We start from the raw sequence: 21,664 nt of genomic DNA, 5'->3' as shown, positions 1-21,664 counted from the left end.
GCACATGCTTTAGTTCAAAGCACTATTGATGCTTGTGAGTTTAAGTCTCTAACAAAGGTTATAATAAAGTAACAATATCCTATTGAAATGTGGCTACTTTAAGACTAGAACTTTAATAGCAGTTATTAACCCTAGGCTTATTCACAAGTTACACTGAACAGAGGGACAAGCTGTCTCTACACATGTGCAAGTGTTTGTGTGAAAGTGTACACTTGTTGATTTGTGCAGCTCCACTAAAGTATACACAACCTATGCACTTGTTAAATATATAGTACAGCGTCTGATATATTGTTTGTCAATAACAGGTATTCAAAAACCATTTGTTAGGTTTTTTAATGTTGTCTAATGTTTTCTAATTAACTAATGTTATCTAATGTCTAATCACTCTAGTCACTTTTACTTATTTATTATTTGATTTATATCCCACCTTCCTCCCAGCAGGAGCCCAGGGTGGCTGTTAGGGTAGATCTACCTTTACACACAACTTCTGAATGTTCTTTATTTCCTGATACTTTCCTTTTTCACCAATCATTTTCTTTATTAAAGGTGCAGACGTATATATTTCTTCACTGGTAACAAGTTGCTGAAATCTAGATGAACCAAAAAGTGGGTAGGCAGAGCTCCCCCCAATTTTCTCCTTCTAGCTGCCACCAATTCTGCCCTAAATTCACTTGAGGAACCAACCAGGCTAGTCTCCGCCGCCAGCTACCCTGGATTAGTTGCTGTTGCTATTATTAAACTACTGTTTAGTGAGTTACAAGTTGTGTATTTTAAGGACTATGTTATTTTAAGGACTGTGTTACCGGCAAGACCAACCACCTTGCCAGTGAATGCATAGGTCAAGGGTTCTTGCTTTCTCCCTTCTTCCATGTCTACATAGAGCCCTTGTATGGCTAGGGGATATTTTGTTTAGTCTACTATGTTATGATTTTGTTCTTATATTTCTTGTACTTAATTTTATATGCAGTGTTTATACTATATGTTGATACTACAGAGGATGCTTTGTTCAGTTAATTGTATTTTATTGACTGTGGGGTTTTTAATCTGCTGTTTTAAGATGTTTTGACTTATGTTGTACACCGCTTAGAGTTTTGCATAAATATAAGCGGTATATAAATGGCCTAAATAAATAAATAATGTCAAAAGTTAGGTCACCTTAGCTTACAGGTTATCAACAATAGTCGTATAGTATAGGCAAAGAATAGAGGAAACCCCATTCAAGAATTCTTGAGTCTTGGGAGGTACCAGAAAGTTTCTATTTGGCAGTCAGACTTCAGACAGCAGAAGAGTCTTTATAATATATGCTATTCATTCATATCTTGCACACTAAATTAATAAAATGCATTCTAGGTAGCCTAAGCTATCATTGCAGAAACAGAAAAATAGAAATATATACATCAGTATGAAAGAAGTTGCTGGATATCCATTTAACATCAAAGTATAAGACCCTGAAGGCACATCTTAGTTAAAACAAGTTACAATAGTTGAAGGACTGAGTTACACTCTCAGTCATATTACAGAGCCAAATTACAAAGTACATAGAAATACATGATCATGATCCATCAGATGTCATAGATGGAATAGACAAATGATTCTCCTGCTTTCTTCAACCCCCCCCCCACTCTAGCAGAGCTGAGGGGCCCTGAGTGCTATGAAACCTGGCCTTTTATACACTTTCTTTTCTAAGGGAAGGCTTGTTCCCATGGTCTTATCTGCTTTTTTGCTACTTCTCATCAGGCTCTCATCAGATGTTCCTGGTGAGTCTTTCTCCACTAGTCAGCTTAACCTCTCCCTATAAGGATTTCCTCTTACTTCATAGTGACAATTTACATGACACATTGGCTATCTGCCTAGGCCCGTTATCTCTATGTCTGTTCCAGTTGTTTCTCAGGAAAATGATAGCTTTAGTCAGGAGACAGAGAAGAAAATGGGGGCAGTTTCAAACTACTCGTATTTCACTGTTTGGCTCTTATGCATAAAGCAGACTTTATAAACTATTTCAATAAATCTTAAGCATCTTCTAAGCAAATCTAAATATAAGATTTCAGCACATTATATGCATATTTTAAGCCATTATCTGGGCTTTCCCATTGTTGTTGGTGTTATGTGCCTTCAAGTCGATTACGACTTGTGGCGACACTATGAATCGGTGACCTCCAAGAGCATCTGTCATGAACCACCCTGTTCAGATCTTGTAAGTTCAGGTCTGTGCCTTCCTTTATGGAATCAATCCATCTCTTGTTTGGCCCTCTTTTTCTACTCCCTTCTGTTTTTCCCAGCATTATTGTCTTTTCTAATGAATCACATCTTCTCATTTTGTGTCCAAAGTATGATAGTCCCAGGCTATGGTCTGAAGGCACATGGGGCCAGCTCAGGTCTGGTCAGTGCCTGGATGGGAGTCTGCTTGGGGACCATATGTAAGCCGCCTTGGGTTTCAATCATGAAAAGAAAGGTGGGGTAGAAATGTAATAAATAAATAAATAACCTCAGTTTCATCAGTTTCCCATTACACTGGTGTGCTGCCTCCGCAGGGTTAGAATTGTAACTGCCTCAGTTTGTTTCAGTCATCAGTGAAGCTAGCACCAGTACTAGTAGCACCAGAGGACAACACTCCTTTTTTACCTATCTCTCTCTCAGAAGCTATCTCTCTCTCAGAAGATACTTCTCTACCAGAATTGCCTCTTGCAGAAGCTTCTTCCTCAGAAGGTAACTTTCCTCCATTTAATCTACCTCATCAACAATCCTGCAATATAATTACCTGCTATCAACCTTCTTCATCATCATCAACCTCCTCAGTTCATCATCCCCAGAGACTGTATGCTTTACTTTAAGTTTCTGTATACCTTTGTGTTTTCTGGTTTAATAAAATAGTTCTAATTAAAAGAGAGAGATTGAGTTGACTGTCTGGCAAAGTGGGTTTCAGAACCACGGGCTCAGAACAGTAAAAAAGGAGTGATTTACACTTCCTCTGAAGTCTTGAAAGCAAGTGAATTAGCATGTAAGCCTCCTGCTAAAAAATCCACTCAGCTTCTCTTACAAGTTTCTAGCCTGCTTGTCTCACAAAGTAGCTGGGCCCATTCTGAGTTATCAGGAGACTGTGTTTGGCTGTATGTTACTCCAAAGCAGACTGGAAACGCATACGCAGAGTTCTTCAACCCCCAGATGGCGCAGACCAAGCCAAGCGGGAGACAGAACAAAGCACACGGGTATTCCAACCACGCTGAAGGCAGTAGCCCACCAGCTATTCACAAGGCCTGATTGCTCAAGGCAAGCCCTCAGACCAACTTGTACTCAGCTCCAAACTCAAGCTCTGGGTGCAAAACGCAGATCGGCCTACAAGGAGCCAGCCCTGTTGTTTCCCCACATTGAGTGAGCACCAGAGCGCCACCTGCTGGATTCCAAGCATAACTGCAGTCCAGCTACCCACATTAGAAGTTGCAGCCATTTTAGAAAGCTTCTGCAAAATGCAGGTTTCCACAATGCCATTTCCCAATGAAGCAAACTGCAATGAAGGCAGTCAGGATAAGGCTGAAAGTGCTGCATCCCTATCAGACAAAAGAAAAATGAAACTAACTTCTAAGATGAGGGAGTTTCTAGAAGCGCAAGAGGCTCAACTTTCCATGAAGTGCAGCAGAGCCTGGGAAAAGGTAGAGAGTGACCTGGAAGTATCCAGAACAGCTGCCATCCTGGAAGACATGCAGAAAGTCCACAAAAATCTGGCAAAGCACTGCATCGCCTGGCTTGGCCTAACACAAAACCACTACCGCATCCTAGACAGACTGAATTCAGAAACAAGCCTGAGTGAGAAACAGGTAAACAAACAGCGACATAAACTAGTTGATGAGGTTCAGGAGGACCTGGAGTAGCGCATCCTAGCCTCAAGGGAACTCGAAATGCAAGTTGGGTTAACACCTGCATCATCTGGTGACAAAGTCAAAGGGATTGAGCCTCGGGAAGCACCAAACCCTAGGGCCCTTCTTTCATCAAGAGCTTCCACAACATCAAGCTCCAAAGCTTCTTCCAAGTTAACCAGAAGTTCTGGGAAGTCAGCCATAATTGCCCTAACCCTTGCCGCAGCCGAGGCAGATGCTGAAGCTGCAGCAGCATAAGAGTGCACAGAATTTGCCAGGAGAGAGGCTATTCTACGTGTAGCAGCTGCTCAGGGGAAGGCAAAGATGGAAGGGGAATTGGCTCTTCTTGAAGAAGAAAAGGTAGCTGCCCAGGCCACTGCACGGGCCAAGGCCCTGAAAACAGCGCTGAAAAGGGAAAAGACAGATTTCCATCCTGAGAAGCTGGAAGAGGTGGACTATGCTCAGCGCATATCAGAATACATATCAGACCAGACAACTTCACTGTTTGAGTCCATAAAGTGTGAGCCCAGCCACAGCCCAGAGTATGCCTGTCAGCCTGACTCCCGTAGACCTCGATACACTGAGGCTTCCTGTTGGGCCCGTACAGCAGATGTTTGCACTGGGAGCAATCCATTGGATGAGATAGAGTTGGAATTCAGGAGCCAATCACAGCCATGCCTTCCCAAGATGGATGACATCCCACCTCTCCTTGATGAGGATCCCCTGCTGATGGTTCCACCAAATGGGCCCATCTTCCATGCACCCTGGGAGACTTCACAGGTAACCCCTCCAGAAACTTACACTGCCCCCCACAAAGGCCATCAGAGGCTATGGGATACTCCAGGTCATGCTGTCAACTACTCCAGCTTAGCTGCCCAGTTATCTAGATGGGACCTCTTATCTGGAGGGCTTACAAAATTTAGCGATAGACCAGAAGACTTCAGACCCTGGAAAGATGCATTCCTAACCACCACCCAAGGTCTGGAGCTGTCAGCTGCTGAAGAGCTTAACCTCATGACAGCCTGGCTGGGGCCTGATTCTGCAGCCCAAGTGCAGCGTATCCGTGCAGCATGCATAGACAAACCCAAGGAAGCACTGTGTCGAGTTTGGAATAGGCTAGAGACACGCTATGGTGCACCTGCAGAGATTGAAAGTGCCCTTATGGCAAAACTGGAAAGCTTCCCCAAGGTAACCAGTAAAGACTACCACAGGCTGTGGGACCTGGCAGATGTCCTGGAGGAGCTTGCAGCTGCGAAGGCAGACCCACATCTTCCAGAACTCTCATGCCTAGACCACTACCTGTCTCAAAAGCCTATTGTAATGAAGCTGCCATACCCAATACAAGAGAAATGGAACTCTGCACTCACAAACTACAGGGAAAGGTACCGAGGCATCTATCCTCCCTTTCCTTGTCAGCTTTGTCCACAGAGTTGCTAAACAGATGAATGACCCCTACTGTGTCCGCTCTGCATCGAGTACCATTGACCCTACTCATAGGAAGACATCTACACGTGACACCAAACCTAGAGCAGTTGCAAGTGTCCGTAAAACAGAGATTGCAGATCTCATGTCTACACCTAAGAAAACAGAAGGCCCAGACCATATCTGCCCACTACACAAAAGGCCCCATCCTCTAAAGAGGTGCAGAGCCTTCAGAGAGAAGCCACTTGAAGAACGCAAGGCTGTGTTGAAGGACCACAAGATTTGTTTCAGGTGCTGTGCCTCCACTGAGCACTCTGCTAAGGACTGTAAGGTCAGCATTAAGTGCACCGATTGCAGCAGTGACAGACATGTTACCGCACTGCATCCTGACTCAAGCAAAGCAATTCAGTCCTCATCTGTTTCCTCTGCCAACAACCACGGCGGGGAGAGAAGTAACAAGAAGACAGAGCTTCATGTCTCCACAGTCCGGTGCACCAAGGTGTGCGGTCCAGGGCCTAAAGGAAGGTCCTGTCACAAAATATGCCTAGTCAAAGTGTTTCCTGAAGGGCATCCAGAAAGAGCTATAAAAATGTACGTCATGCTAGATGATCAGAGCAATCAGTCATTGGCAAGACCTGAATTCTTTGAACTGTTCAATCTCCATGGGAAGGAGATCCCATACATTCTTGAGACGTGTACGGGTGTCACGCAGACAGCGGGGAGAAGGGCCACCGGCTTCCTGATTGGACCCATCCAGGGTGAGGTGCAGCACCCCTTACCTCCACTGCTAGAATGCGATGCCCTACCGAATAGGCGTGACCAAATCCCCACCCCAGATGTTGCCTTCAGCCAACCACATCTCAAGCCGATCGCCAACCACATTCTGCCTCTAAATCCAGATGCCCAGATTCTGCTCCTGCTGGGGACAGACATCTCAGAAGTCCATGTGACCCGTGAACAACTTACTGGAGCTTATGGTGCTCCCTATGCCCAAAGACTGGACCTCGGGTGGGTTATTGTGGGCAACGTCTGTATGGATCGTATTCGCAGGCAAGGCCACACGAGTGTCTTTGCTACAAGTATGCTGGAGAATGGACGTCCTTCATTCTCGGAGCCATGCCCAGAACACTTTACTGTGAAGGAAGACCTCTCCCTTAGAGGGCCTCTCCAGCCTCCTAGAAAGGGAGATATAGCTTTAGGAGCCACAGTGTTCCAGACAACCAAGGATGACAACAAGCTTGCTCTGTCTATAGAAGACAAGCAGTTCCTGAAAATAATGAACAAAGAATTCTTTCAGAATGAGTTCAATAGCTGGGTGACACCGCTTCCATTCCTTACACCTAGACATAGCCTGCCCAACAATCATGAGCAGGCCCTGTCACGGCTCATCACCGTGCGCCGTACCCTGGAGAGAAAATCTGAAATGAAAGCCCACTTTGTGGATTTCATGGACAACATGTTGAAGAACAAGCATGCAGAACTGGCACCACCGCTGAGAGAAGGTGAAGAGTGCTGGTATCTTCCGTTCTTTGGCGTGTACCACCCACAGAAGCCAGGGCAGATCCGAGTGGTGTTTTGACTCCAGTGCACAGTTCCAAGGATTCTCCCTGAACAAGTCCCTCCTTACCGGACCAGACCTGACCAACAGCTTGCTCGGTGTTGTTATCCGCTTTAGAAAAGAAGCCATTGCAATAACTGCAGATATTCAACAGATGTTCTACTCATTTATTGTCAGAGAAGATCACCGCAACTACTTGAGGTTCCTGTGGTACAGTGATGAACATCACAATAAAGAAGTGACTGAATACCGCATGAGAGTCCACGTCTTCGGAAATGGACCATCTCCTGCAATAGCCAACTATGGACTGCACCGTACTGTGCAACTAGGTGAAGAAAAGTATGGCCGTGATGCCAGGCAGTTCATAGGGAAAGACTTTTATGTGGACGATGGCCTGAAATCCTTACCTACCCCAGAAGAGGCTATTGACCTGCTGAAGAGAACGCAGCAGATGTTAGATGCCACCAACTTAAAGCTGCACAAAATAGCCTCTAACAGCCCTCAGGTGATGGAAGCATTTGTTCCTGAAGATCATGCTAAAGGCCTAAGAGATTTGGATTTGAGTTCTGACACTCCACCAATACAACACAGCCTTGGGCTGAGTTGGGACCTCAAAGGTGACACCTTTACATTTCAGGTGTCATCTCAAGAAAGGCAGTTTACTAGGCGTGGTGTCCTATCAACGGTGAACAGCCTGTTTGACCCCCTGGGGTTTGAAGCTCCTGTGACTATCCAGGGAAAATATCTTTTGAGAACTCTGACCGTAGAAACCAAAGACTGGGACAAGCCACTTCCTCCTAGCCAAAGGCATGAGTGGGAGTCATGGAGTAACTCCCTCAGTACTCTGCAAACTGTTAAGATACCACGCACCTACGTTCCAATCTCACCCTCCACTCCCATGCGAAGAGAGATCCATGTCTTCTCCGATGCATCCACAAAGGCGATAGCAGCTGTGGCATACTTGAAAGTCACTGATGGGGAGAAGCGCCCCCACGTAGGGTTCATACTTGGCAAGGCCAAACTAGCGCCACGGCCAGAACTCACCATTCCAAGACTCAAGCTGTGCGGAGCAGTGTTGGCTGTGGAGATTGCAGAATTAGCAGGAAAAGAGTTGGACTTTGAACTTGATGCTGTACATTTCTACACAGACAGTAAGGTAGTTCTGGGCTACATATACAACGAGAGCAGAAGGTTCTATGTGTACGTAAGCAACAGGATAACGTACATAAGAAAATCCACAAAACCTGAACAGTGGCACTATGTTCCCACCGACCAGAATCCAGCAGTGAGTAACCCAATCATCCCTAGTGCAGATGTAAAGGTCCGCAAGGTACAGACCAGAATCGTCAAGCAAGGTACCCAAAAAGCCTTCACCCGACCAATCACTGAAGTAGTACTCCTTGTATCCAAGGAGGAAGCTCAGACCTAGTATATATGTCCTTTAGTCAGTATTGAAGCTGTATGTTTGTTAGTAATGTTGATTCCCATCATCACAGTATATAGGTGATGGAATCCATAGAATTCCAGACGGGGAGTGTGCTGCCTCCGCAGGGTTAGAATTGTATATAGAGATACTCCTGTTGTGTTAAATAAGGCATTTATTTGGTTAAGAGTTATGGAATTCTAGAGGGCTGTCTCTATGCTCCCTTAGCCTCATAGTAACTTCCTGTCAGGTGACATCACCCCTCTCTTTAATTGGTTAGTTATTTTTTCCCTCCAAAAACCTGCCTCAGTTTGTTTCAGTCATCAGTGAAGCTAGCACCAGTACTAGTAGCACCAGAGGACAACACTCCTTTTTTACCTATCTCTCTCTCAGAAGCTATCTCTCTCTCAGAAGATACTTCTCTACCAGAATTGCCTCTTGCAGAAGCTTCTTCCTCAGAAGGTAACTTTCCTCCATTTAATCTACCTCATCAACAATCCTGCAATATAATTACCTGCTATCAACCTTCTTCATCATCATCACCCTCCTCAGTTCATCATCCCCAGAGACCGTATGCTTTCCTTTAAGTTTCTGTATACCTTTGTGTTTTCTGGTTTAATAAAATAGTTCTGATTAAAAGAGAGAGATTGAGTTGACTGTCTGGCAAAGTGGGTTTCAGAACCACGGGCTCAGAACAACTGGGCTTAATGTATTCTTTTTTATCTTACATGATTTTGTGTCACCTGGTGACTTGTACAAATAATTCCTAAAACAGAGGATCATGGGATGTGTTCTTACATGCCCAAGAACAACATTATGCTTGTCAATAAGCAGGGCTTATTTATCAAACCAAAAGTATATCAAGTCAAAGTTCCTTTTGGTAGCTTAGCTCCTCTGCAAGTTATTTAAGATCAGCAGATTAGGTTTGCATGTGTTCAACAACAAATCAGATAAAAATTAAAATAAAGACAGAATTAAATTGGCCTTGGCAGTACATACTAAGTCGTTTTGAGATTTACTTGTTTGTTTCTCTTTTACCATGCTTTTTTAGGATTTTTTTTTCAAATGTTACAATATAAAAGTTTGGTTATAGGATTTCTTTCCTCTAACCCTCTTTCCTGGGGCAAGAGGGTCAGTTTGGCAGGTGCTGGTATTTTAGGTCTTATCCTGGAGTTGACATCTGCCTCTCTTGATTTTCCAAATTCCATAGTTATGGGAGCGATTTGCAAATAATCTTTTGTAAAAACAACAGCAGCAGCAACACATATTTTCTTGCTACTGTTCAACATTTGTGTACTACCAGTTGTGTGAAAGGTGCTATCAAGTGGTGGCTTATATTTGTATATGAGCCAGATCTAACATCACTGACATAATGTCCCTATGGCCTCAAGTTCAACTTTTTCAGTAGAGCCAGGCCACATTCAGCTGCCTGCCATTAATGTGTTGAGTAATCAAATAATGAGAAAACAAGTGAGGTACATACATATATGCAGGGCTGGCCCTACCATTAGGCAAATGGAGGTGGCCACCTCAGGTGCTGGTTGCTGGAGGGAAGGCAGTAGCCTCCCTACATTTCTTCCTGAGCTTCGTAGTTCTCCCCCTCTTTTGGGGACCAGAGTTGTCTGTGCCACACAGCTTCCCCTACATGCCTTAAAGAACTCTGCTGCCATCAGGTGCAGCTGATCCATCCCTGGTGTTAAAGTAAGATTCAACTATCTGTCCAGTTAGACTTTATGCATGGAATGGGGGTGGGTGTCATCTTCTCTTTCACCTCAGGCAGCAAAGTGTCTTGGCTCTCCATACATGTTGGAATTGGTCTCTACTTTCTGAGTCTTTGGAGGCACAAGTTATCAGTTATATTTTCAGAACAGAGGGCTAGAAGGTTGGGTACTGAGATATATTTATCCATTCATTTTAACATTGTCTGATTGCCTCACTCTACCCTGCTCCAGTAAAATGTTCCTATAGCTTTCATATTTACAAAGCAGACACGTCTCTTCAACACCTGTCTTGGTAGAGGGAAATGGAAAGAAGTACCATTTATGTTTCTGATTTGGACACCAGGTGGTCAACCTCAAAGACATACCTCTGAAGACATAAAGCCAGCTAATGTGACACACGTAAGATGGGTTCAAATTATGAAAGAACCAGGAGTCCCTAGAAATGGCTAACAAGGCAGTCCAACTGTGAGGTACCTATTAAAAAGACCCACCAATGAGGATATTCTGAAATGAGATAAATTGCTAATAATGAATTCATGTTGTGAAGGAAAGGAAACTGCTGGAGGGCACCTAGCAAAGCAGAGAAAAGAATGAGAGTCCGTACAAATGGTGTTTCATTATTCAGTCTGACTTAGCAGCCACAGTTATAGTGCCTGAAAGGGGGCACATATGCATGACCCAATGGTGCTGTCAAATAAAGCCAAAGAAATGGGAGTATTTAGTAGATCAAGCTAGTGGATTCCAAGCACAGTGTAAGAAGATTACAAGAGTCACTGACAGCAGCAAGAGGGCCAAGGGAAATGATAAGGAGAGTAGCCACTGTCCTTGCTAAGTCCTGTACAAACACCACAAGTAGGATTGGAGGAACACTGTCCTGGAGAAGATAAGAGGGTTAGAGGATTAAAGAAAGCCACCTAGTTGAGTAGTGGGGGTTGGGGAAGAGAAGCAATCTTCACTTTTAGGACCTAGGATAAAGCTTTTGAAGAAAGTGATGCCAGTCAGAATAGTCTACTCTTTAGAATTTACTTCAGCCATGCAGAGAAAAACTCTTCCCTCACAAATCCTCCCTTCCATCAAGGATTGCTTGCTAAAGACACAGTTGTACTCTCGCACCATCTGACCAGAACATGTAGGCATCAGGGATGACTGAATCTGTCCATTTCCATTACTACTACCTTCTCCTTTGTTCAATCTTCAGTTCTCCATATTTTTATATCAGTCGGTATTTTTTTCTTTTTTTAAAAAGTCCTCATGAAAATTCATCAGTATTTTAATGTAAGTTTCTCCTAATATACACATTTTTGCAAAGCAACTTCCTCTAATAGAATTCATTTTTGTATGATATTTTAACTTTTAAAAGAATTTTACCCTGTTATATGTATTCTGCTCTGTGGTGCGACACAGCTCAACCAGGATATAGGATGGTGAAGTGTAGGCTGGAGACGAGCTTCAAATAGAACACAATGCAAGGCTAGGCTCTGGGAAACAGGCTTCTGAAGTCAACATCTACCATCATCCAGACCAAGTAAAAAAAGCTCTGAAGTTGCTCCAGCAAGCTGGAACTGAGTTCTTTTGTAGCAGGTGATACCTAGTTGTTAGCACCACCTCTGTTGCAAGGTGCTGTTCTACTTAAAGAGACTCAGCCTTCTCTAGTAACCTCCTACTGTGGTAGAGTGGGGGAGGCTCAAGTCTTCTACAGCAGAGGCCTTGGAATCTTCTGCATCCTCAGGCTGGAGGGTCACTGACAGGTTCATCTGGTGGCAATATGGAGGCTGGCCCTGCATGCCCTTCCCCTTCAGATTCAGAGTCCTCACCTCCACCACCTGATGAAGAGGAATTCAACTTCTGGTCCCTGACAGAGGACTGCATTGAAAAATTCAAAGAAGCGTGATTGTCAAAGGATAGCTATGTTCTTGTTTGTGTGTTGTTCTGATGAGTGTGAATTAGGTAGGCTCACCGTTAAGTGCGAACTTAACCAAATTTCTCCCCCATCCATAGCAGGTGCAGTATAACATCCACATGTACCCTCTACTGTGTGAATCTGCCCAAACAATAAAAGCTTGATCAGAAGTCCTTCTCCCACCCCCTTTTGCTTGTGGCACCCCATATTCAGAATGACCTCCAGAAAGAAGTTCACCTGGAGTCACCTTTGATGTCTTTCCTGTGCCAAAGTGACTGGGAATTTTATTTGGCCCGACATTCCAGCTTCTTGCATAACTGGTTTTAACTCTTTTGTATAGATTTTCTGGCTTTCATTGATTGATGTTGCTGTTTCCATGCTCTCTACTGCTTTGCTTGCTGCATTTTGTTGTATTGTTTTACTCTTTCAATTGTACCCGGAATCTTATGCTGAAGGTTGGCTAATATTTTACTAAATGCATATGTACATACAATGTATCCAACTAAGAGTAGACTCACTGAAATAAAGGTACCTAGGTTAGTCATGCTCATTAAATTTAATGAGTAGCATTAGATGCAGCCCATAATGTACATGCATATATCTCAAAGATAAGACAGTAATGTCTTTCCCCACAAATAAAGATATACACTATAGTTTTGGTGCTGATTCCTCATGTATCTTCAGACACCAGAATGTTCCATGAGAGTGAAACCCTCATCCTTAAAATAAAAAAAGACCTTGAAGGAGGATTCAGATGACCAGTTCAAGGAAAAGAAAGCACTTGATAAGCTAATCATGTTTCAATTTGTCAGTTTGTCTTTTATGAGTATATGAATGGCTAATGGCTTTTTATATGAATGGCTAATCACTGATAGCATTTTCACTCTGCCAATTTATCCTTTAATATTATCTTGTGAGGTGCATGACTACCCTGCTAGCTGCATAAATAAAACCAATGCTTGACACCTCTAGCACATCAGGGCATTGCTTCAGTTCTGTTCAGGCGTCCTTTTTCCTCACGTGATTAAAAAACACATGAGAAAGAATGGGGATATGCTGGCAATCTCTGGCCCCTCTGGCACATCACCTTCCCCTTGTTTACCGCTCTTTATGAGTTGAAAGGCAGCGTGGCCTTAAATTGTTAAGGCTTTGTAAGTAAAAATTATTTTTTTTAATCTGACCATGTAGCATATAGACAGCTAGTGCAGCTCTTTTAAGTGTATGTGGTAGGGTGCTCCACTCAGCAACCTAGCTGCTGCTTCTGGACCTGCAGAAGTGGGAGCCTTGTGGACTCAGGGAGGCACCCTGCACAATTTAGAACACAATTTAGAAGTACTGTTTGCTAGGTTTGGTTGGAATGCCATTTGTGGCCATTCCTGGACAGGATAAGCCTCGACACTGTGACTCATGCACTGGTAGCTTGAGGACTGGACTACTGTAAAGTGCCCTATGTGGAGCTGCTGTTAAGGTTGGTGTAGTGCCAAATATATGCCAGAATATTGTACTTTGAGGAGATAGGTGGTGTCCAGCAATTGCCACTCAGTGCTCTAACTGAAGTATATGTACAGGCCTGAATCTGCTTAAGAACAGAAGAAGAGCCTGCTGGATCAGGCCACCAGCCTGTCCTCACAGTGGCCAACCAGATGCCTGTAGGAAACCTGCAAGCAGGGCCTGAGCATAAGAGCGCTCTCTCCTCTGCGGTTTCCAGCAACTGGTACTCAGAAGAATACTGCCTCCAACTGTGGAGGCAGAGCATAGCCATTGAGGCTAGTTGTCTTTGATGCCTTCATCCTCCATGAATTTGTCTAATTCTCTTTTAAAGCCCTCCATGTTTGTGGCCATCACTGTCTCCTCTGGAAGCTAGTTCCATAGCTAAACTATGTACTATGTGAAGAAGTGATTTCCTTTATCTGTCCTGAATCTTCCAGCATTCAGCTTCATTGGATGTCCACGAGTTCTAGTGTTATGAGAGAGGGAGAAAAATGTAATAATACGCTATTATATGTAGCATGTGTCATTTGCAATGAGTACTCTGTGCCCTGTCAAGCTGTGGCTTGTAAAAGGTTAATTCTGTGTGAGAATGAATGACATCATAGACTGTCATAGGAAGGGGCTGGGGGACTTATCTGCATGCTATAGATCAATTGCCAAGCTGTCACTGCACACAGGGCTGGCACAGTGGCTTATCTTAATTGGTTAGGCAAAAGGCCAAGTGGGTATAATTAATACACCAATCAGCTTTTGACAACATAGCCCATATAAGTAATAGGAGCCCCTTGCTTGGATGAAACACCAAAGTGTACTTTAATGCTAGGACAGGAGGAGAGTGTGTGACTGATAGCCCAAAGTTCAACCATTGCTGATAACAACTTAAAGGAATTTCCCAGTAATGGTAAGGTTGCATTCTGCTGTGTTTGTGCTTATTTATTCTTTTTGTTGTCATCTTATGAATAAACCCTATTAACTAGGTGTTAAATTTCATTGCCTACCTGGATCTTGTTTAAAAGAACATCTGCCCCTCTTGGCTGTACAGAAGCTGCACAGGTTTCTGGTAGAAAGAGTCAGTAGAATTGCCAACCATCAAGCATTTCTCCCTACGCATACTTTTGCCTCACATTTGATATCATATGTTGTGTTTAATAAGCCAAGTCTTTTTATGTTTAATAAATCAAGAACTGAAAGATTTAAGAGCTTTCTTTCCCCTAAGGAGCACTTAGTGAACAGTTAACAAGGAGACTTTTACTTTTGTAATGTTATTATTTCTTTTTAACACATATTCATAGGGGGATTACAAAATTAAAAATTGCATACAAATAAGAATCAGAACAAAACAGAAAAAGAAAATGGGTTGGATCCACTGTGTTCTTTTTGTGAAGGGTAGGGGGTGAAATCCAGTAGAGGTGCTTGCTGGAGGAAGGGGGGAGGAGGTGATTTTCAAAGATGCCCTCTTCTGCCTGGCACACAACCTCCCACTTTGTTCCTGACAGGGATGGGGGGGGGACATTCAATTTAGTTCCATTTAAAGGGAAACCTACCTAATGCGCACTTTCCAAAACAATATGTGAACCAAAACATGGCCAAATTTTGAAATTTGCACAACTGTGAATTTTGCAGGGCTGTTCTGTAGCCAAGAAACGTGTACAAAAATGCATAAACTAGGGCAAAGCATGTGTAAAATGCTTATGTTAGTGAAAACAACATAAAATGTGTTATATTAGAGGAAGCTCCTTAGCAAAAATGTGTATTTAGGGAAAAATGCATACAAATATGTATATTAGGAGAAATTCACACTAATATGCTGATGAATTTTCATGAGGGCTGAGCTTAAGACTGAAAAAAATAGAAATGAAGAAAAACTGACATTGACAGATGTGTCCATCCCTCGTTCCGGATGGTTCCCCAACTTTCTGGAACAGCTTGTCAGGGGTACAGGGGTCTTCAGGAGGTAGGACAAATCAGCAAAAATCACTTTCCTTTCCCCCAGTGGAAGCATCTCACAAGAGGAGCTCAAGGGAACTCTGACTCCATGCCTCTCCTCTTTCTAGATAGATAAACTCATGAAAGCGCACCATTCATGTAATGACAGTTTCACATTCTCCCCTTTTTCAGTGTTTCCAGATGGAAAAATCATTTCTCTATACACTGTTAATGACACAGGTTATTTATTTATTTATTTACATCCCGCCCTTCCTCCCAACAGGAGCCTATATATGTGTCAGCAAGTTAGTTTTCATTTTTACTTGAAGTGCTCATGCAAATTATACTGAAAAGAAAAATATGCAATTCCATCATTGCATTCAACAAGGTCATATATCTGTACCCAAGGCTCTTTTTTTGTGATGGTACTCACTGGTACAAAGTAGAGCACCTCTTTTTTTTGGCTGCCCATAGCAACCATTTTGTGCTGGCACCTACAGCACTTTTATCAAGGTATGTGTACTGGGACCTCATTTCCCCCCAAAAAGCACTGTCTATACCACAATAACAACAATAGCAAAAGTTTGCTTACTTTGAATAAGGCAATAGATTCCCCTCCACATATACACAAACAAATATATGGAGGGGAAGAATGATGGTACTCTGAATCTGCCTTGAGATGGGAAGCCAAGTGACATGGAGGTCAGAAAAATTGCAACAAACATTGAAACAAGGATGGAGAAAATAACTGTTCAGAAATCAAATATTAGCAAATTGCATAAAGAGTTGAACTTGTGAGATTTTCCACAAGCACCTCTTGTGAGTTTATTTGCAATATGGAAAAGATTGATGCACGTGTTTTCTCATGAACCAGTCCCTGGTATGCTACATTGGTGGATTTGTATGCATCCTATTGTTATATTCATGAAACTAACTATAGGCAATCTATTGTTTGTGAACCTCAACTGAAGCCCTCTGTCCAAGGTTTGCATCTTGCACTTTATGCTGCACATCCTCTGTGAAGGAATAAGGAACTGGTCATGACCATTTCATAAGTCTGCACAACTTCTTGTAACCCACCAAGTCAAATGCAGCCTGACAGTCACACTTGGCTACTTGACTGCATCCCATGCCCATTTTGCAGTCCCAGTATGGTAGGGTACGATATTGTGGGCTGCATTTTCTTTCTGCATCGGACTGACATATCCAGTAGAATGACTTGTTCAATCACTGTAGATATAAAACCACACAAATAAATGTTATGTGGAATAAGTCAAGCATGTAAGTAAGACAGTAGTTTTCCTTTTTAGCTTACAGCAGTCATAAAATGTTACCTTAATAACTTTGTTTCTTGATGACAGAGCTTGGAAGATTACTTTTAAAAAGTAATAAATTACAGTTACAGTTACATGGCCCCAAAAAGTAGTAATTACCGTTGCAATTACAATTACTCTGAAAGTAACTGATTACTTTACTTTTCCTTCAAAGTAATCACTACAATTACATTTCAGTTACTTTTAAAAAAACCGCCTACAAGGTGCTGGCATTGGCTGCTGCACATCTAAGTAGCCTAAAACAACATTAAAAATAAACACACACATACAGAGGTAGTAGAATAATTATTTTTATTCATAAGATAGCAATGGTGGTCTCTCTCTCCTGGTAAGGGTGGTGGGGAGGGAGGCTGAGGCCACTACTCAGATCTCTGCATGTTAAACCAAGTGCAACCCCCCCCTCTGCCAGCCAGCATAATCTCTGTCTCTTAACCACCTCCCGGACCCTGCCCTGCCATCAACTAAGGGACACTCACTCAAGCAAACATTTTCCCCTGAGATGCAAAAAAGTTAAAATACTGCAAATGCAGCACAGTAGCCAAAGAGGGTGGTGGAGGCCACTTTGTGTGCCAAGTGCAAACACACACACACACACACACACACGTTGTCATCTTTCATTTCCACAGTTCTTTATCTCCATTCTGCTGCTGCCTCCTTATCCTTCTTTATCCATGTTCTTGACCTCCAGATCCTTTTCCCCTCCACTCCATTCTTCACCACCACTATCCATTTTTTTAAATAATTGTTTTCTCCACTCCACCCCATCTCACTCTCCGCCTCCTCCCTCATCGCCTCCTGCCCATCCACAGAGCACGAGGAAAGAGCGACACTGCACAGAACCCCAGTTTGAGGCACATGATTTCCATCCACAAATCAGAGGAGCAGAAGACTTCCCCTGCTCCCCTCCAAGTAATACCCAAAAGTAATTCTGGAAACGTTACAATTACTCCACAAAAGTAATAAAATTACTCCTAGTTCTATTACAATCAAAATGTAAAGGAATTACCCACTCGTTACTCAAAAAAGTAATGAATTACAAGTAATTTGTTACTTGTAACTAGTTACTTCCAAGCTCTACTTGATGATATATGTGTAATGCTTGCCCTCACTACTATTATTTCTATTTCGTATAAGAGAGAACTGAAGCTGAAGGAGATTGGCTTTCTCAAGGCCAGCAGCAGACAGTGTGGTGGGGCAGAGGCACTTACTTGCCTTCCCAGCAGGTGAGTCACTGCTGCTTTCTAGGAGGGGTAGGGTTGAGGTGGTGGCAAAGTTAGCACAGTGCAAATGCACCAGCTGAGCCAATCTGGTACTCTTGCTGGTCCATTTGCATCACACTGCCTTCCCTGCTGCCTCACCCCTCCCCCTCCCAGTAAGCAGCAGCAACTCACTTGCTGGGAGGTCAGGTAAGCACTTCTATCACACCACACCATCTGATACTGCCTAAGACCATTTGGGCATGGCTGAGGTGGGACTTGCCCCCTGTTTCAAAGCCAATGACATTCTCCCCATAGGGCCACCATATCAGTGGTTCTTCAAACTTGGAAGTGAAAAATCTTGCAGCACTTCCAGTATTACTACATTTGGCTCATTTCTAGGGCCACTGCCTGATTAACAGTGCAATCCTCTGTATGTTTACTCAGACTTAAGCCTCATTATGTTCAGTGAAGCTTACATCCTAGTAACTGTGCTTAAAATTGCAGCCTAAATAATGTCTGTTTGATTAATCAAATGACTTGTAACCAATTAATGCATTCATTAGCCAATTAAACTTACATTGATTAAATCACGTTTGCAAGATTGCCCACCACCACAATATATATTAAGACAGTGAAGAAAGTGTATAATAATTTACAGCCAAATAAATAAAATGCCCCACTGTTGGTTAAAAGGAAAGCCACCTTTAGTATTCTCGTCCCACTCCCACTCCTCTCACACTGACAAACCAGAGCAAAAAGGGCTACAAAGCAAGTGTGCTATTTCTTGACGAAAATCTGCACTTACTGATTAAAGGTGGCATCCTTTGATTAATTGCCTAAAGCTTTAGTTGATTAATATACCAATTACAATTTGCAGCTCTACTTATTGTCAGAGTGGGGTTTATAAAGGAAGGGTTTCCATTCTCTATGTGTTCCCCTTTGCCCATGATCTGAGCTTCCACAAAGCTCTGCTCAGGCACTCATCTGAATGAATAAGGCTAAAAAGGCAGATGGGGTCAGGGATACTCACACGAGTCCCTGACCCCAATGTCCCCAAGTACGCAGGGTCCTCTTTAGACCTTTGTGCATTTTGCATGGAAGTCTAAAGAGAATCTCTAAGCATGTTCTGTTTAACGCTCTTAGAAACCTCCCCACAATCAGAAGTCTTACCAGGCTTCTCAGTGTGTTCAACAGAATGCACATACACTCCCTCTTTAGACCTTTGCACTAAATGCACCAAGGTTTAAAGTGGAGCCAGCATGCCTGGGGATGTTGGGGGCAGCAGGGTTTGCACACATGCCCTTGCCTCCATCTATCTTTTTAGCCCTTGTGTGTTCAGGTAGATCCCTGAGCTGGGCTGAAGTAAAACCTGGAAAACAACTCTACAATGTCTCTATTGTACTAGACATTGTACCCACTTTGTACAAGAGTGTGCAGAAAACAGAGTACTATTTTCTTTTACCAATGCCTTTGCTTAAGAAAATTGGGCTGAATAAATTGTATTTTTCCACAGTTTAGAAGCTCCCTCTTTTTAAATACATGTGATGTGCATGCCCCCCACCTCTTGAATATGCAAATGGGGTTTCTGCTGTGTTTTTTTCATCTTTGACCTTCCACCCGCTGATTCAGCATGTTAAATTCCTTCTTGTTTGGAAATACTAGAAGCCAGACCTCTGATATTTAATATTAGTGGCAGAAATAGACCTTAAATTTACATACATCCTTAAAACTATTATTACAAAGAATTAAATAGTATTAGAGTCTCAAAAACAAGTAAATAGAATTAGAGTCTCAAGAACAAGCCTCTTAAATTAGAATAAGTTGTTCTTAGGGCCCATACAAAGTATTTTCACTGGGGAAATTTTCAGTGTTGGCATATCACTGCATAATCTAGTTTGAAAATGTAAAATTATGGTTCTATTTTAATAGACTGACTTCAGGGAACACCAGAACATAAGAGCCCTGCTGGATCAGACCAAAGGCCCATCTAGTCCAGCATTCTGTTCTCACAGTGGCCAACCAGATGTCCATGGAAAGCCTGCAAGCAGGACCCAAGTGCAACAGCACTCTCCCCACTTGTGATCCCCAGCAACTGGCATTCAGAGGCTTATTGCCACTGGCAGTGGAGGGACAACATTGCCAATTTACAAAGGACATAATTGTAACTGAAGTTTGATTCTTCCCCTAACAATCACTCTGCTTCAATGCCACTCTGTTTCTGCCTACTTTTGCCCCAGTCAAACTTACTTATCCAGGGTGGGATCTTTTTATTCTGGTCATTAGTGGTCTATGTCCCATTTCAGTCGTCCTTATCCCAACGTCCACTCTCAGAAGGGGGACAAGGCAAGCAACAATAGACCAGCAGAAACCCCATTTTGGTTACATATTATTTAATCCTTTCCTTTTTCATTAATACGAAGTCAGTCCAACTGAAAAACAGGATAACTTATGTCCAATAAAAATGTTTGGAAATGTTTGGAGTTGTTCTCCACCTTCTTTACTAAGATGACGTTTTGAAGGGCTATGCACATAGCCAGCGGAGTCTGAGTCCTCAGTTAGGCTATCTGTGGTAACTGTCTATTATGGAAGGAAGCATATCCTCATAAGATGCAGCTGAGGATAGAGCAGTCAAGCTGGTAGAACCTCTTCATCCTGTCTCAGATCAGAGCTTGGAAGATTACTTTTAAAAAGTAATAAATTACAGTTACAATTACATGGCCCAAAAAAGTAGTAATTACCATTACAATTACAATTGTTCTGAAAGTAACTGATTACTTCTTCTCAGTTCCTCTCACCTCAGTCTCACCTCTCACCTCAGTCTCATTAAGGAATATTTACCAGGGTCTCAAGCTGAAGGAATTGCTGCTGAGCAGGAAACGCCATCTTGCCTCCAATTACTTTTTCTCAAAAGTAATCACTACAATTAATTTCAGTTACTTTTTTTTAAAAAAAATGCCTACAAGGTGCCGGCCTTTGCTGCTGCACATCTAAGTAGCCTAAAACAACATTAAAAATAAACACACACATACAGAGGTAGTAGAATAATTCTTTTTATCTATAAGATAGCTATGGTGCTCTCTGCCGGTAAGGGAGGTGGGGAGGAAGGCAGAGGCCACTACTCAGATCTTTGCACATTAAACCAAGTGCCATCCCCTCTCCCTACTCAGCCAGCCAGCACAATCTCTCTCAACCACCTCCCAGACCCTGCTGTGCCACCAAATAAGGGACACTCACCCAAGCAAACATTTTCACCTGAGATGCAAAAAAGTTAAAATACTGCAAATGCAGCGCAGTAGCCAGAGAGGGTGGTGGAGGCCACTTTTTGTGCCAAGTGCAAACACAGTATTCACACACACACACACACACACACACACACACACACACACACACACACACACATTATCATCTTTCACCTCCATAGTTCTTTTTGTCCATCCTGCTGCTGCCTCCTTCTCCTTTATCCATGTTCTTGTCCTCCAGCCCCTTTCCCCCTCCACTCCATTTTTCACCACCACCATCCATTTTTTTAAAACAATTGTTTTCTCCACTCCATCCCGTCTCGCTCTCCACCTCCTCCCTCGTTACCTCCTACCCACCCAGAGAGCATGAGGGAAGAGCAACGCTGCACAGAAGCCCAGATTGAGGCACATGATTTTCAAATCAGAGGAGCAGAAGACTTCCCCTGCTCCCTCCCAAGTAATGCCCAAAAGTAATGCTGGAAACATTACAATTACTCCACAAAAGTAATAAAATTACTCCTAGTTCTATTACAATCAAAATGTAAAGGAATTACTCACTCGTTCCTCAAAAAAGTAATGAATTACAAGTAACGAATTACT

General features: G+C 42.9%; 1 protein-coding gene across 1 annotated transcript in view; it reads left to right on the top strand.

Annotated features, from left to right (window-relative positions):
- The window catches only part of FSTL4 (follistatin like 4), a 404,792-nt gene that overhangs the window by 118,446 nt on the left and 264,682 nt on the right, over window positions 1-21,664 (top strand). The gene's annotated exons all lie outside the window — the stretch shown is intronic.

The sequence above is a fragment of the Rhineura floridana genome, chromosome 3 (assembly GCF_030035675.1).
Source record: "Rhineura floridana isolate rRhiFlo1 chromosome 3, rRhiFlo1.hap2, whole genome shotgun sequence".
Classification (NCBI taxonomy): Eukaryota; Metazoa; Chordata; class Lepidosauria; order Squamata; family Rhineuridae; genus Rhineura; species Rhineura floridana.
The sequence above is the reverse complement of the archived record's forward strand: the minus strand, read 5'-3'. Positions and strand labels throughout refer to the sequence as shown.